The 15,776-nt window shown below is 48.6% G+C and overlaps 1 protein-coding gene across 2 annotated transcripts in view; it reads left to right on the top strand.

Annotated features, from left to right (window-relative positions):
• LOC134927808 (uncharacterized) overlaps positions 1–15,776 on the top strand; it is a 510,851-nt gene that overhangs the window by 222,194 nt on the left and 272,881 nt on the right. The gene's annotated exons all lie outside the window — the stretch shown is intronic.

Below are 15,776 nucleotides of genomic sequence, written 5' to 3'. Positions count from 1 at the left end.
TTAGAACTCTCCTCCCCTCCATATCCCAGAGTACCTCAGTGTTTTTTCTGTGCTTCTCGTAGCAACAGGGCTTGTGTGGAGCTTAACCACACTACTTTGAATATTTTTATTTAAAAAAAATTTTCTTTCTACTTTTACATTTTTTGCTCACAGCACATCCCTTTCCAGTTTCTGTAAAAACGTGGGTCCGGGATAGTGCCGCTGCACGGAGCAGCGCATGGCGTGTCGGTCCTCACAAAGAGCACCCTCACAGCCACACGCAGCTCACTCATTGACTGCTGCTAGAGCTGGACGGAGCTTACAGATAGAAGCCCCGTCACAGCCTTCGCCTCTGGAGTCAGGTATGCTTGGGGTACGGGCGCTGCCGCCCCGCTGTGTGGGGACACTGTTCACTGGCGCCGCTCTCACTGCACCCGCCTCTCCTGACAGGCCGCCCCGGCAACCGCTCCGAGCAGCGCCGCCTCCATCGCTGAGATCCGCCGGCCGCCGCTGTAGGACCGCGCTCCATTACAGCGCTTCCTGCGCCCTGATTGCGCTGGGAGTGAGATACCCGCGCCCCGGTAATTCCCGCTCAGACAGCGGTACACGGGCCACGGGGGAGGGAGCAGAAGGGGGGGGGGGGGGGGGAGATGACATTAGCGGAGGGCTGCATAAGGGGGGTGACATTGATGAAATAGGCTGTTAAGTCTATATTACAGGGTTGGCTGCACTTGTTACATATACCCTGCACTGTGAGGCATGGTGGCCATTTTAATCTTGCTTCCTGTCTTTCAGTTTGTGATTCCAGAACGTTCCTGTACTATATCTCTACTCCACCGGAGGCGCAGGGGTGTTGGTGGGAATTTGGGATCAGTTTCATATAGTACTGGCCACGTGCACTACACTTTGCCAGATATATGTATGTATATGTATATATATATATATATATATATATATATATATAGAGAGAGAGAGACACCTTAGTACTATTTACTGAGTCGTGCAGGTTGTCTTTGTATGTTGTATTGTCTGTCTGCATAATGAGTAAGGCACCGGCAAAACCAAAAAAGCACTGCCATGTCTGTCAGAGTGTTACCGGATGGATCTACCACATGTACAGTATGTTTTGTGGATTCAGCTACGAATACAATCTCTGCTCCGCTGTCTAAGCTGGTTTCATCCCCGGACCCTCCATGGGCTATGCTAGCAGATGTCATGGCTGGATTGCAATCAGAATTGGCTGCCGCTCGACAGGAGCGGGAAGCGGCAAGATCTGAGTCTAGGGTGAGACCGCTAGGACTACCAGAGGGGTCTCAGCCTTGCCAACAGTCAAAGTCCATTTTGGGTAGTAGGGATAAATTTACTTTGTCTTATGATTTACCAGTTTCTGCTATGTTACAGTCTGATGATTCTATGCCAGACCTCACTGCGCAAGATGACGGTGAGGAGGGCGAAGTAGACCAGCAGTCCGATAGTGACGATTTTGACAGCCCAGGCATTGATAATCTCATCAGAGCGGTGCGTCAGTCTCTGAGGTTTACAGAATCTGAGGAGCCTCTGACAAATGATGAAGTCGTCTTTGCTAAACGACAGAGGACTACAATGTGTTTTCCGGTTTCGGAATCTCTTAATAAGATGTTACTGGAAACACGAAAGAATCCGGATAAACGGTTTTCTATACCTCGCAGATTTAAGTCTAGTTACCCGTTTCCGGAGTCTGTGACCGCTACATGGGAGAATCCGCCATTGGTGGATTCGTCTGTGTCTAAACTTACAAAGAAATTAACCATACCAGTACCAACGGCTACTACGCTTAAAGACCCTTCAGACCGTAAAATTGAAGCTATGCTAAAATCCATGTATATAGCAGCAGGAGTGTTGCTTAGACCTGGGTTGGTTGGCATTTGGGTAACTAAGGCGCTCATGGTATGGATAACAGAACTCAAGTCTGCCCTACATATCGATCACCTTATACTTCTCGCTGATCAAATCTGGGAAGCTGCTGATTATCTATGTACAGCTTCTACTGACGTCTGTCAGCTCACATCTCGCCTTTCATCGTCGCTAGTTGCAGCAAGACGAGCACTCTGGCTGCGCTCTTGGCAAGCGGAGACAGAGGTCAAAAGAGGTATAGAGGCGTTACCTTACGGTGGCGAGAAGTTGTTTGGTCCTGAATTGGACAAATGGATTGCTGAGGCCACGGGTGGTAAGTCTGTTTTCTTACCATTGCCTCCAATAGACGGAAATACTCGGGCCCGGCGTTCAAATCCTTTCGGCCTCAGCCCTTTCGATGCCGTGGTAGGGGACCAGCCACGGCCGGTAGACGAGGTCGAGGGCGTGGTTTCCAACAAACCAACGCCAGTCGTCAAGACGCTAAGGTCACCGACAAGCCAGTGGCATGACGGACTCCCAGCCCATCTTGGATCTCCAGTTGTGGGAGCACGCCTTCAGACGTTTCATTTGGCGTGGTTCCAAACGTCCACAGATGGGTGGATCCGCAATTTAGTGTTAAAAGGTTACAAAATAGAGTTCGACTGTCTCCCGCCACTGCGGTTTTTCAAGACAGGACTGCCTGTGTTGGACGACAAAAGGGCGGTTCTGCAACTTGCCATTCAGTCTCTGCTGGAGTCAGCAGTTTTGATTCCGGTCCCTGTACACCAACAAGGGCAGAGGTGTATTATTCCAGTCTGTGGTACCGAAGCCGGATGGCTCGGTCAGGCCAATATTGAACTTAAAGGGCCTCAATCAGTACGTCACTTACTACAGATTCAAGATGGAATCTCTGCGGTCGGTAATTGCAGGTTTAGAGACACAGGAATTAATGATTGCGCTGGATCTCAAAGATGCGTATTTACACATTCCGATTTGGCCACCTCATCAGAAGTTCTTGCGGTTTGCAATCCGGCAGAACCATTACCAGTTTCAGGCTCTACCGTTTGGCCTCTCGTCAGCGCCTCGGGTATTCACCAAAGTTATGTCTGTGATGATAGCTCATCTCAGATCCCTGGGAGTGATAATAGTTCCGTACTTGGACGATCTGCTCATTAAAGCTCCGTCTCAACAGATGCTCCTCCAACATGCGTTGCTAACGTACGATGTCCTAGTTCAGCACGGTTGGATTGTCAACTTCAAGAAATCACATCTGATTCCGTCTCAACGACTGCAATTCCTAGGTATGATTCTCGATACGGTAAATCAAAGAATTTACCTACCAGAACAGAAAGTACAGATCATTCGTCATCTGGTTCGGTTGGTGCTCAAGCCACGCACAGTCTCGTTACATTTGTGCATTCGCCTTTAGGCACAATGTTGGCGGCTTTCGAATCGCTTCAGTTCGGGAGACTTCACTCACGTTCTTTTCAACTGGATGTGCTCGCACAGTGGTTGGGCTCGCATCTGCAGATTTACCACAGAGTGAGGTTGTCGCCACGGGCCACGGTATCTCTACTCTGGTGGCTCAATGTACACAATCTGACCGCAGGGAAACTGGCGCCTGGAATTGGATAATTCTAACGACGGACGCGAGTCTCAGAGGTTGGGGAGCTGTAGTTCAAAATTGTCAGCTCCAGGGTCTCTGGGCGGCTCACGAAAGATTGCTGTCTATAAATGTCCTGGAACTCCGGGCAATTTACAATGCGCTACGACAAGCAGTGCACATTCTTCGGTCTCAGCCTGTCCAGGTGCAGTCGGACAATGCGACGGCGGTCGCATACATCAACAAACAAGGAGGAACGAGAAGCCGCATGGCAATGCGAGAAGTAGCTCGAATCCTCAATTGGGCCGAGCGTCACCAAGTGATGTTGTCGGCAGTGTTCATTCCGGGAGTGGACAACTGGGAGGCGGATTATCTCAGCCGTCGGGATTTTCATCCAGGAGAATGGGCATTACATCCAGAAGTGTTTCACATGTTGGCCCAGAGAGGTGGGGTTACCCTCAAGTGGACCCGATGACATCTCGCCAAAATCACCAAACGCCCCAGTATGTGTCCAGAACGCGAGATCCAAAGGCAGTGGCGGTGGATGCTCTCACCGTCGCGTGGCCGTACAGCCTCGTGTACCTGTTTCCACCGTTTCCGCTGCTCCCTCTGTTGCTAAAACGGATCAACGGATCAAAAGAGAGTCCGTCAGTCCTACTAGTGGCGCCTCATTGGCCTTGGAGAGCTTGGTTCTCGGATCTCCGAGGACTACTCGCAGACGAGCCTTGGCCGCTCCCACTTCGTCCGGACCTGTTACAACAGGGTCCGTTCCTTTACCCTGATTTAGCGCGGCTGCGTTTGACGGGGTGGCTGTTGAGACCGCCCTCTTAAGGAGAGAGGGCATTCCAGAATCGGTTATACCAACCATGTTACGTGCTAGGAAGCCAGTTACGGCAGCTCATTATTACAGAATTTGGCGTGCCTATATAGGTTGGTGTGAGGATCGGAAGTTTCCGACATCATCTTTCAAGTTATCCCGTCTTTTGTTATTTCTACAGACGGGGTTAGATGGAGGACTGCGTTTATCTACACTAAAGGTGCAGGTATCTGCTTTGTCAATTTACTTTCAAAGACGATTGGCTCTATTGCCGTCTGTACACACTTTTCTGCAAGCTGTCCTCAGAGTACAGCCTCCATTCATTCCACCTACAGCGCCATGGGACTTGAATCTGGTTTTAGATTTCTTACAGTCTTCATATTTGAACCCTTACACCAAGTGGATATTAAGTTTCTCACTTGGAAAACAATTTTCGTACTAGCCTTGGCTTCGGCAAGGCGTGTTTCCGATTTGGGTGCCTTGTCATGCAAGCCACCGTATTTGGTGTTTCATGATGACAGAGCGGAACTTCGGACGAATCCCGCTTTCCTACCAAAGGTAGTGTCATTCTTTCACATCAATCAACCAATAGTAGTTCCTGTGTTGACAGGAAATTCTGGAACCTTGGATGTGGTACGCGCATTACGCGTTTGTGTCCCGAACGTCTACAGTTCGTAAGACGGATACGTTGTTTGTTCTGTATGATGCTGCCAAGATGGGTTGGCCAGCTTCTAAGCAGACCTTATCCAGATGGATTAAACTGACCATACGTCAGGCTTACCTTCATGCTAGGTTACAGCCGCCTACATCAGTAACAGCTCATTCCACACGTTCTGTGGGAACTTCATGGGCAGCTGGTCGTGGGGCTTCTACGACGGTGCTTTGCCGTGCGGCTACCTGGTCATCAGTGCACACGTTTGTGCGCTTTTACAAGTTTGATACGTTTGCGGCATGAGCATCTAGCTTTGGCCGCCTAGTGTTACAGGTGCCAAACTGCTCTCCCGCCCACGGGGGAAGCTTTGGTACGTCCCAAGAGTACTCCAGTGACACCTAGTGGATGAACAAGAAAATAGGATTTTGGTACTTACCAGGTAAATCCTTTTCTTTGAATCCATAGGGGGCACTGGACGCCCACCCAGAGCAGTTTTACCTAGTTTGCGGTAAGTTCAGGGAATCGTATGGTAACACATTCTCACCGACTGGTTCAAGTTTCAAGTTCTATCTGTTATTGTGCAAACTGTTTAGTTGTCCGTCACGTTATGTGTCAACTTTATTGTTGTCCGTTCTGTTATATGTAATTCTCCATTGTCAACCTCTCTATCGCTCCTGTTCGGCTCAGTAAAAAACACTGAGGTACTCTGGGATATGGAGGGGAGGAGAGTTCTAAATTTTAATATTCAGTGCCTTGTTCCTACGGAAACCGTTTATATCCCAAGAGCACTCCAGTGCCCCCTGTGGATTCAAAGAAAAGGATTTACCTGGTAAGTACCAAAATCCTATTTTTCTTTGCTGGTTAATTAATATTTCTCTTCAGTCCTAATGGATACTGGGGTCCATATTAGTACCATGGGGTATAGACTGGTCCACCAGGAGCTATTGGCACTTTAAGAGTTTAATAGTGTGGGCTGGCTCCTCCCTCTATGCCCCTCCTACCAGACTCAGTTTAGAAAATGTGCCCGGAGGAACCGGTCACAGCTAGGGGAGCTCTACAGGGCTTCTCTAGTAAAAGTTTTTTTAGTTTATTTTACAGGGAGGCTGCTGGCAACCGCCTCACTGCATCGAGGGACTGAGGGGCGGGGAGGGGGGGGGGAGCAGTGTCCGCCCTGCGGGATTTTGAGCCACTACCTCCGCTGACTGGACATTGAGCTCCAGAGGGGACAGATCGCGCCCCTCCACTGGGGTTCGCTCACCCCGGCAGCCAGCCGCCACCCTCACCCCGATAGCCAGCCGCCACCCCCTCAATGAGCTGAAGTATGGCGAGTTAGTCACTGTCCCCCCTTACAAGCGGGGGGGGGGGGCAGTGTGAAGAAGGCGGCTTAAGGGTAGGAGCGCGGTTAATACCTGGACGGCTCAGCGGTGCGGCGCTGTGAGGGGCGCCCTGAGCCAGCACCTGACCCTACACTGACCACATCAAGCCTGTCGGCGTCTGCGGATCCAAGCTAGCATGAAATACTCAGGTCAGTATAATCTTCTAAGAGTGGGTAGACCGCTCCATTGAAGGGGCGGAGCTTCTCCTCAGAGCGGACCCAGCAGTGTTCCCCATTTTCCTTCCTGCAATTACTACTAGTGGATGTCCAGGTCCCTCCAGTGCAATTCCAGCTATCTGTACGGTACCAGGGGGTTGTAGAATGGGGGAGGGGGGGTGATGCTGTTTATAGGCTGTCACACCTATGAAGGGACACAGCGCGGTTTGGGGTCTCCCTATACCTTTGATAGCGCTGCATGTGGGTTTGCTCCAGTCTGTCTCTCTGCCATTCTTGGGGGGAAACTCTATCTACCCAATACCTGTGTGTTTGTGGGGTGTTTGGTATGTGTGACAACATGTCTAGGGACAATGTTTCATATGCTGCAGAGGATTTGTCTTCCCAGGATGACTCCATACCATGTAATCAGGATTGCACTGTTGTAGCGCAGATCCCTGCTAGAGAGCCAGAATGGTTGGTCTCTCTGAGGGGGACTATATTTCTCAGATTTCTGACAGGGTTGCTAGGACTGAGCATGCCACTCAGATCCTACAATCCTCTATGGTTGTGTGGTCTGATACTGCTTCCTCGGGGTCCCCTGCGGTACATTCTCATAAATGTGCGCTTGCATTGCTGACGAAGGATGACAGGGACACGACTCTTGACACTGCAGACGGTGACGGGGATGTGTCGAGGGGGACAGCATCACTTGCTAAGGGGGTGCAGTTGATGATTGAAGCTGTGAAGGATATTTTACATATTTCTGACACAGCTCCTGAGCAGGTGGAGGAGGCCTTTTTTTACAGATAACAAGAAGCCCCCCTCACCTTCCTGGCATCCAATGAATTAATGCTATCTTTGAAAATGCCTGGGATACTCCGGAAAAGAAATTTCAGATCCCTAAGAGGGTATTGGTTGCTTTTCCCTTCCCAGAGCAAGATAGGAAGAGATGGGAGTCCACGCCGATAGTTGACGCCTCTGTCTCCAGGCTGCCTAAACAGGTGGTGTTTCCAGTCCCGGGATCTACCGCGTTGAAGGACCCGGCAAATCGCAAGATGGATGCTACACTTAAATCCATTTACACGGCTTCCGGGGCTATATTACGGCCTACTATAGCCTGTGCTTGGATTGCAAAAGCTATTGCCAGGTGGTCAATCGCTCTGCAGGAGGAATCGACTGCGATGGATAAAAGGCACGTTGATTTATTTTTACGCCATATTTAGGATTCTGCAGGATTCTTGGTAGATTCCATGAAGGACCTGGGTTCCATGGCTGCGGGGAGCACCACCACTTTGTCACGGACCCCGGCCGCCTCACTCTCCGTATACACCAATCCGAGAGTTGCGCCAGCGCCGTGCGAATCTCCGCTGCCACCAGCAAAGACTTTTCAACGTATTGCGGACGTTGCAGGTGTCTTTAGCTTCACCTGTGATCACCAATCTCAATATCTCATGAAAACCATAGGTAACGTACTTCACTTGGCTTGACTTGGGTTCAAGAACACAGCAGTCAGATCTAATTATATGTTTATTATAATCAAGAAATATCTTCGGGTTTACAATGGTAAAAAGATTACAAAGAATATAAGGAGTTTAGAAAAGATATACAGGTTACTAGCAGTCTCAATAAACAAAAAGAGAATAATTTCAGAAGCCTAACTTACTCAACCTCAGTTAGCTTTTTGTGTGGAGGGATCTCACAATGGAAGATATATATGGTGCATTCCCAGCTCCTGGCTGCTTCCCTCAGAGAATGAACAAGACAGTGTGTGTGTGTGTGTGAGGGACAGATATAGCCCCCTCATAGCTGCAGGCCTCCCACCCTTTCTTTAACTCTCAATGCTGGGTACCTGGGCAGTAACAACCAGACTTCATTTGGTTTCACTTTCAACAACTGTCTTCCTTTTAAGTTTCAAGAGGTCAGGTTTCTTGGCCTGGCCTGGCTTGTGGTAATGTTGTTTATAGCTTCTTAGATAAGGTAAGAGCCATAAACTAACCTCTGACTCTCCCACTATACATCAGTGTCCTCCACTCCCATATCTATGTAACTATGGGTTCATTTAAAGGACAGGTTGGAAACCATTTTGTGTCACAGACTCCATTACAATATACATGTAGACATTACATACAATTCTTATATCGCTGGATACAAATTAATGTCCCATTTGCCACAATCCACTCGTTTGGTTGAACAGAGTTTCCGGAGATAATGGCAAACTCCTAAGATGGAGTCTGGTGCTCCAACAATTCAACTTCACTATTCAGCATAGGAAGGGTGCACAGCACGGAAATGCTGATGGGCTTTCACGCCAAAATGAGCAGGTGGTCAGTGGCGCACAAGTAGGACTGTGACGTGTGTCACTAGTCCCCATATGCTTCAATTTACTGGCGGGAATGTGGCAAATGGGACATTAATTTGTATCCAGCGATACAGTCTTTGCTGGTGGCAGCGGAGATTCGCACGGCGCTGGCGCAACTCTCGGATTGGTGTATCCGGAGAGTGAGGCGGCCGGGGTCCGTGACAGGCACGTTGATTTATTTTTACGCCATATTCAGGATTCTGCAGGATTCTTGGTAGATTCCATGAAGGACCTGGGTTCCATGGCTGCGGGGATCTCCTCCATGTCCATCTCTGCTCGCAGGGGTCTCTGGCTGCGCCAATGGTCTGCGGACGCGGAATCCAGGAAGTGTGTGAAGGGCCTACCCTGTACATGTCAGGCTCTTTGTGGAGGTGCTGGATGCGTGGATTGCCATGGCTACCGCGGGTAAGTTTCCTTTTCTCTCCTCAGCTGCACCGGCTTCAAAGAAGCCTTTTACGCTCGCCACGTCTCAGTACTTTTGGCCCGCGAGGTGTAGACAGAACAAGCCTTCGAACACCTTCTTCAGAGGTGGTCGTGCCTAAGGAAGGAAACCTGCAGGTTCCCAAGCCCAGAAGCCCGCTTCTCATACCCCTAAGTCCTCCGCATGACGGTGGACAGCTAGGCCTGGAGGAAGGTCAGGTGGGGGCCGGACTCTGGCAGTTCAGCCATGTCTGGGTGTCGTCTGGCCTGGACCCCTGGGTTCTGGATATAGGGTCCAGGGGGTACAGACTGGAGTTTCAGGATCCCCCACCTCACAGTTTCTTCAAGTCAAGCTTGCCTGCTGGCGGACAGGACAATTCTTCTGGAGGCCATCAGAAAATTGATGGTGTCAGAGGTCATTGTCCCAGTTGCACCTCAGCAGTGGAACATGGGTTATCATTCGAACCTTCTCATGGTACCAAAACCGGATGGTTCGGTACAAGCTATTCTAAACTTAGTCTTTGAATCCTTATCTCAGGGAGTTCAAATTCAAGATGGAATCTCTGAGAGCTGTCATCTCAGGTCTAACGGAGGGGGAGTTCCTGGTGTCGTTGGACATCATGGATGCTTACCTCCACATTCCCATTCGGTCGCTGCATCAGACATATCTCAGGTTTGCACTGTTGGACGATCACTTTCAGTTCCAGGCGCTGCCATTTGGCCTCTCCACAGCACCAAGGATCTTCACCAAGGTGATGGCGGAGATGATGATTCTCATCCGCAAGCAGGGGGTGAACATAATTCCGTATCTGGACGATCTCCTGATTAAGGCGTCGTCCAGGGAGAGGTTGTTGCGATCCATCGCGCTCATGACACAGCTGCTCAGGAAGCACGGTTGGATCCTGAACCTTCTGAAGTCTCATCTGGAGCCGACAAGGAGGCTATTCCCGGGGAATGATCTTCGACACGGAAGTGCAGAGGGTTTTTCTCCCGGTGGAGAAAGCATTGGTGATTCAAACAATGGTCCGGGATGTCTTAAAGCCTGCCCGGGTATCGTTCATCAATGCATCCGCCTTCTGGGGAAGATGGTTGCCGTCTAAGAGGCTCTGCAGTGCGGCAGGGTTCATGCTCGACCTTTTTAGCTGGACCTATTGGACCAGTGGTCGGACTCTCACCTACACATGCACAAGAGGATACGGCTGTCTCCGAAAGCCAGGATTTCACTCCTCTGGTGGCTGCCACTTCCGCACCTTCTGGAAGGCCGAAGGTTCGGAATTCAGGACTGGATCCTTTTAACCACAGATGCAAGTCTAAGAGGTTGGGGAGCAGTCGCTCTGGGGGAAACCTTTCAGGGAAGGTGGTCGGATCAAGAATCCCTTCTCCCAATAAACATCCTGGAGCCAAGGACCGTGTACAACGCCCTTCTGAAAGCAGGACACCTTCTACAGGATCGAGCATTTCAGGTGCAGTCGGACAACATGGGGCTAGTGGCTACTGACTCAATTGCTTCAAAGTCCTTGGATGTAGTGAGGACTTTGAAGATTTATGTGAAGAGGACAGCTTGTCATAGGAAAAGTGTGACTGTTTGTCCTCTATGATCCAAAGAAAATTGGGTGTCCTGCTTCTAAGCAGTCGATTTTGCGCTGGATCAGGTTCACTATTCAGCATGCTTATTCCATGGCAGGATTGCCGTGTGCAAAATCTGTAAAGGCCCACTTTACTCGTAAAGTGGGTTCTTCCTGGTCGGCTGCCCGGGGTGTCTCGGCTGTACAACTCTGCCGTGCGGCTACTTGGTCTGGGTCGAACTCGTTTGCCAAGTTTTAAAAGTTCGATACTTTGGCCTCTGATGACCTCAAGTTTGGTCAAGCAGTGTTGAAGGATCCTCCGTGCTTTCCCTCCTGTACTGGGAGCTTTGGTACATCCCCATGGTACTAATATGGACCCCAGCATCCTCTAGGACAGAGGTTCTCAAACTCGGTCCTCGGGGGCCCACACAGTGCATGTTTTGCAGGTAACCCAGCAGGTGCACAGGTGTATTAATTACTCACTGACACATTTTAAAAGGTCCACAGGTGGAGCTAATTATTTCACTTGTGATTCTGTGAGGAGACCTGCAAAACATGCACTGTGTGGGCCCCCGAGGACCTAGTTTGAGAACCTCTGCTCTAGGATGTAAGAGAAAATAGGCTTTTAATTACCTACCGGTAAACCCTTTTCTCGTAGTCCGTAGAGGATGCTGGGCCCCAGCATCCTCTGCGGACTACGAGAAAAGGATTTACCGGTAGGTAATTAAAATCCTATTTTTGGAATTAAAAGCAATTTTAAGTAATTTAGTGTAAAGGGAGACTGCCAGGTTAAGACCTGATGGCATCAAGTCAAATCACAGTGACCCACTTTTGTTCCTGGTTACAGGACCCATTGGCAGCTGTAGTAGATGCCATGTCAGTTCCATGAACTGTTCAACTGGGATATTTGTTTCCTCCTATTCCAATGCTCCTACAGGATCGGAAAAAGATAAAGGGGGAGGGGTTATCATAGTAGCTCCTGATTAACCAACAAGGGCCTGGTACTCTGATAGTCTAGCCAAGAGTAAGCTGTTTAGGATGGAGACTTCCTCTCTGAGCAGAGAATGTCTCTATTTCTGAAACCAGATGGCTTCTTCCACCCTATTCTTAACCTATTACTCAAGGTTCTCTGGTTTAGTATGAAATCATTTCCTTTGATGATCCAAACCCTGATGCTGGGGGCTTTCATGACCTCAGATATCTAGGATGCCTACTTGTATAATCTCAGATTTGTGGTGCAGGCAGATCACTTCCATTTTTGAGTAATGCGGTTTAGTCTTTCAATGGCTTCTTTTCTGCTCACGAAAGTCATGTCTAATGGCAGCAAGCCTTTAATGTGCAATGTGATCCACATTATTCTGTATCTGGATTCATTTCTCTTTATTGCTCAATCTCCGGACGCTCTTCATGAACATCTATGGTTTATTGTGGAGTTACTACAGATCCATGAGTGGCTGATCAAATGGCGCAAATCCAGCCTTTCTCCATTTTAAGAAGTGCTCTGATAGGTGTTTCTGCCCAGAGACAAGCTGGTCTTGCTGCAGATCATGATTTGTTCTTTCTTCATCAACAACATGTGTCGATCCACTTACGTTTGCATGTTCTGGGCAAGCTAGTATCCACCTTTGACATGGCGGATTATGCCCAGTTTCATTCCAGACCTCCTCAGTTGGAGCTCCTATCCAGCTGGAAACGCTCCCACCTTCAACTCAGGTCTCAGACAATCATACTATGCCAGGAGATGTGTCAATCCTTGCTGTGGTGGCTCCAAAGCTCTCACTTTGACAAGGGTTGTCCCTTTAATCCAGGATAAACCTGGGGACTAAGGAATCTATTTACTAATCCTTGCAAAGAGATAGAGTTGATGGAGGTAAAATATCAACCAAATTGTAATTTTTCAAACGCAGCCTGTAACATGACAGTTAGGAGCTGATTGGCTGGTACTTTTTCTCTGTCCAGTTTTTCTCTCTAAGGCTTAGTAAATAGACCCCTATGACTAGCAGTAAGTTTTCCCATAGGCTATCGCACAGCCATTTTAAATAAGTCAGACGTCTTGCTCAGCAAAGGGAGCAAGGTGGGCCCCACTGCCTGGGGAACCTGCCCCTTACCTCAGGTAGGTGGGTTTTACCGTGTGTGTGTGTGTGCGCAGCCGCATCAGTTTGCCACCTAGATGCGTACTTCCTTTAAAGTCCGCTCATGGCCAGTGTAATTGACCTGTCAGAGCCTCCTAGACCAAGTGCTGAACCTGAGGAAAGCACCAGAAATGGAGTCTTCTCACAGACAGGGCAGTGGTCGCTGTGTTACCATTATTGGAAATGAGTTGTGTGCAGGTGTTGATTAGGCACAAACCAGTTATACCACATAAGTGGTGTGTGCCTAATCAACACCTGCACACAACTCATTGGGGTCATTCCACATCAAATCAACACAGCCATTTTCATGACCATCACCGATTTCAATGAAATTTGCTGTGATTGTTAGGTCTGACGAGAAACTATTTTACACCAAATTTCAACATCATAGGTTGGATATGTTTGGAGGTGGAGACATTTAAAAATGAACAAAATATGCAATTTTACTGCCGCTGGGGTCTTTTCGTTTGCCTATAACTTGATTATGACTAGATCTTTTTACTTCAATTTTAATTTAGTATGGTAGTACTAAAAGTTTAATAACCTTTGACCATGACCTTTGACCTCAATTTTTTTTACAAAGGGATTTTTTTTTTTTATAATTTATTTTTGAGTTCTCCCATATTTCATTTAAACATGTACCAAATTTCACTTTGGGACTCCCATGGGATAATGCGATAACAATAATTTACTGACAAACAGGCAGCTAAATGATACAAAATTCTCACTTGCAGACAGTGTATTATAAAGTTTTGGAAAACAGCAATATAACCTTAATATATATAACAGACCATGTTTTGTTCATGCTTTCCATGAGTTTAGTTTTGAAGTTGCAGACAGAGGGGTATATTTACAAAGATTCGTGTTTTGTCCGTTTTGAAGGGTGTTTGAACTCGAATGGTATCGGGTGCATTTTACTGCAACTTTTTGAATCCTGATACGATCATTCACTAAGCTGCCGAGTTTTTCACAATCGTTTTTTCCGATGTCGATGTGATTCGTAATATCAGGCAGTTTTTTACGGGAGTGATGAGTAAAACACTGCCTGACAAAACACAAGGAATCCCGGCCGGATCTGTGAGATCCGTGCAGGGCTTCATTGTGTACCTTAAAAAGTTGATTAAAGTCTAAAAAAATCTGAAAAAAATTGTGTGGGGTCCCCCCTCCTAAGCACAACCAGCCTCTGGCTCATTGAGCCGGTCCTGGTTGAAAAAATATGGGGGGAAAAATGACAGGGGTTCCCCCATATTAAATCAACCAGCACCGGGCTCTGCGCCTGGTCCTGGTTCCAAAAATACGGGGGACAAAAAGCGTAGGGGTCCCACGTATTTTTTAAACCAGCACCGGGCTCCACTAGCCAGGTACATAATGCCACAGTCGGGGGACACTTTTATACTGGTCCCTGCGGCCCTGGCATTACATACCATACTAGTCACCCCTGGCCGGGGTACTCTGGAGGAGTGTAAATCAAGGGGTCCCCCCCTCCAGCCACCCAAAGGCCAGGGGTGAAGCCCGAGGCTGCCCCCCCCCACCATCCACGGGCGGCGGATGGGGGGCTGATAGCCTTGTGAAAAAATGTGAATATTATTTTTAGTCCCAGCAAGCCTCCCCCGCAAGCTGGTACTTGGAGAACCACAAGTACCAGCATGCAGTGGAAAACCGGGTCCTCTGGTACCAGTAGTAGTAGTAGTACTACTAAAAAAATACCCCCAAAAAAACAGGACACACACCGTGAAAGTATAAGTTTATTACATACATTCACACCTCCATACACACATACTTACCTATGTTCCCACAAGGCTCGGTCCTCTTCTCCATGTAGAATCCTTGGGGAACCTGTGAAAAAAATTATACTCGCATAATCCAGTGTAGAATCCGACCTTTGAATAATCCACGTACTTGGCAAAAAAATAAAACGGAAACCCGACCACGCACTGAAAGGGGTCCCATGTTTACACATGGGACCCCTTTCCCCGACTGCCAGGACCCCCCCCTGACTCCTGTCAAAGAGGGTCCCTTCAGCCAATCATGCAGCGCCACGTCGTGGCACTCTCCTGATTGGCTGTGTGCTCCTGTAGTGTCTGTCAGGCAGCACACGGCACAGATACAATGTAGCGCCTATGCGCTCCATTGTAGCCAATGGTGGGAACTTTGCGGTCAGCGGTGAGGTTACTTTCGGTCAACCTCTGACCGCAAAGTTCCCACCATTGGCTACAATGGAGCGCATAGGCGCTACATTGTATCTGTGCCGTGTGCTGCCTGACAGACACCACTGATGGTGGACCACACAGCCTGGAGGATGGGCTGGTGGGTGTGAGACTCAGATGTTTCAGCCACGTCTGGGTGTTGTCTGGCCTGGACCCCTGGGTACAGGATATTGTGTCCCCGGGGTACAAACTGGAGTTTCAAGAAAACCCACCTCACCGATTCTTCAAATCAGGCTTGCCAGATTTACTGACAGACAGAAATGTCCAACTGGAAGCTATCCAAAAATTGGAAGAGTCAGAGGTCATTGTTCCATTTCCACCTCATATGCACAACGAGGGTTACTATTCAAACCTCTTCATGGTACCGAAACCGGATGGATTCGGTCAGACTAATTTTGAACTTGAAATTGCTAAACCCTTATCTAAGGGAGTTCAAATTCAAAATGGAGTCTCTGAGAGCGGTGATCTCAGGTCTGGAGGAGGGGGAGTTTCTGGTATCCCTAGATATCAAGGATGCGTATCTCCACATTCTGATTTGGCCTCCGCACCAGGCTTATCTCATAATTTGCACTGTTAGACAGTCACTATCAGTTTCAGGCACTGCCTGTCGGGCTCTCCACGGCACCGAGGGTGTTCACC

This window comes from Pseudophryne corroboree, chromosome 5, assembly GCF_028390025.1.
Source record: "Pseudophryne corroboree isolate aPseCor3 chromosome 5, aPseCor3.hap2, whole genome shotgun sequence".
Lineage (NCBI taxonomy): Eukaryota > Metazoa > Chordata > Amphibia > Anura > Myobatrachidae > Pseudophryne > Pseudophryne corroboree.
The sequence above is the reverse complement of the archived record's forward strand: the minus strand, read 5'-3'. Positions and strand labels throughout refer to the sequence as shown.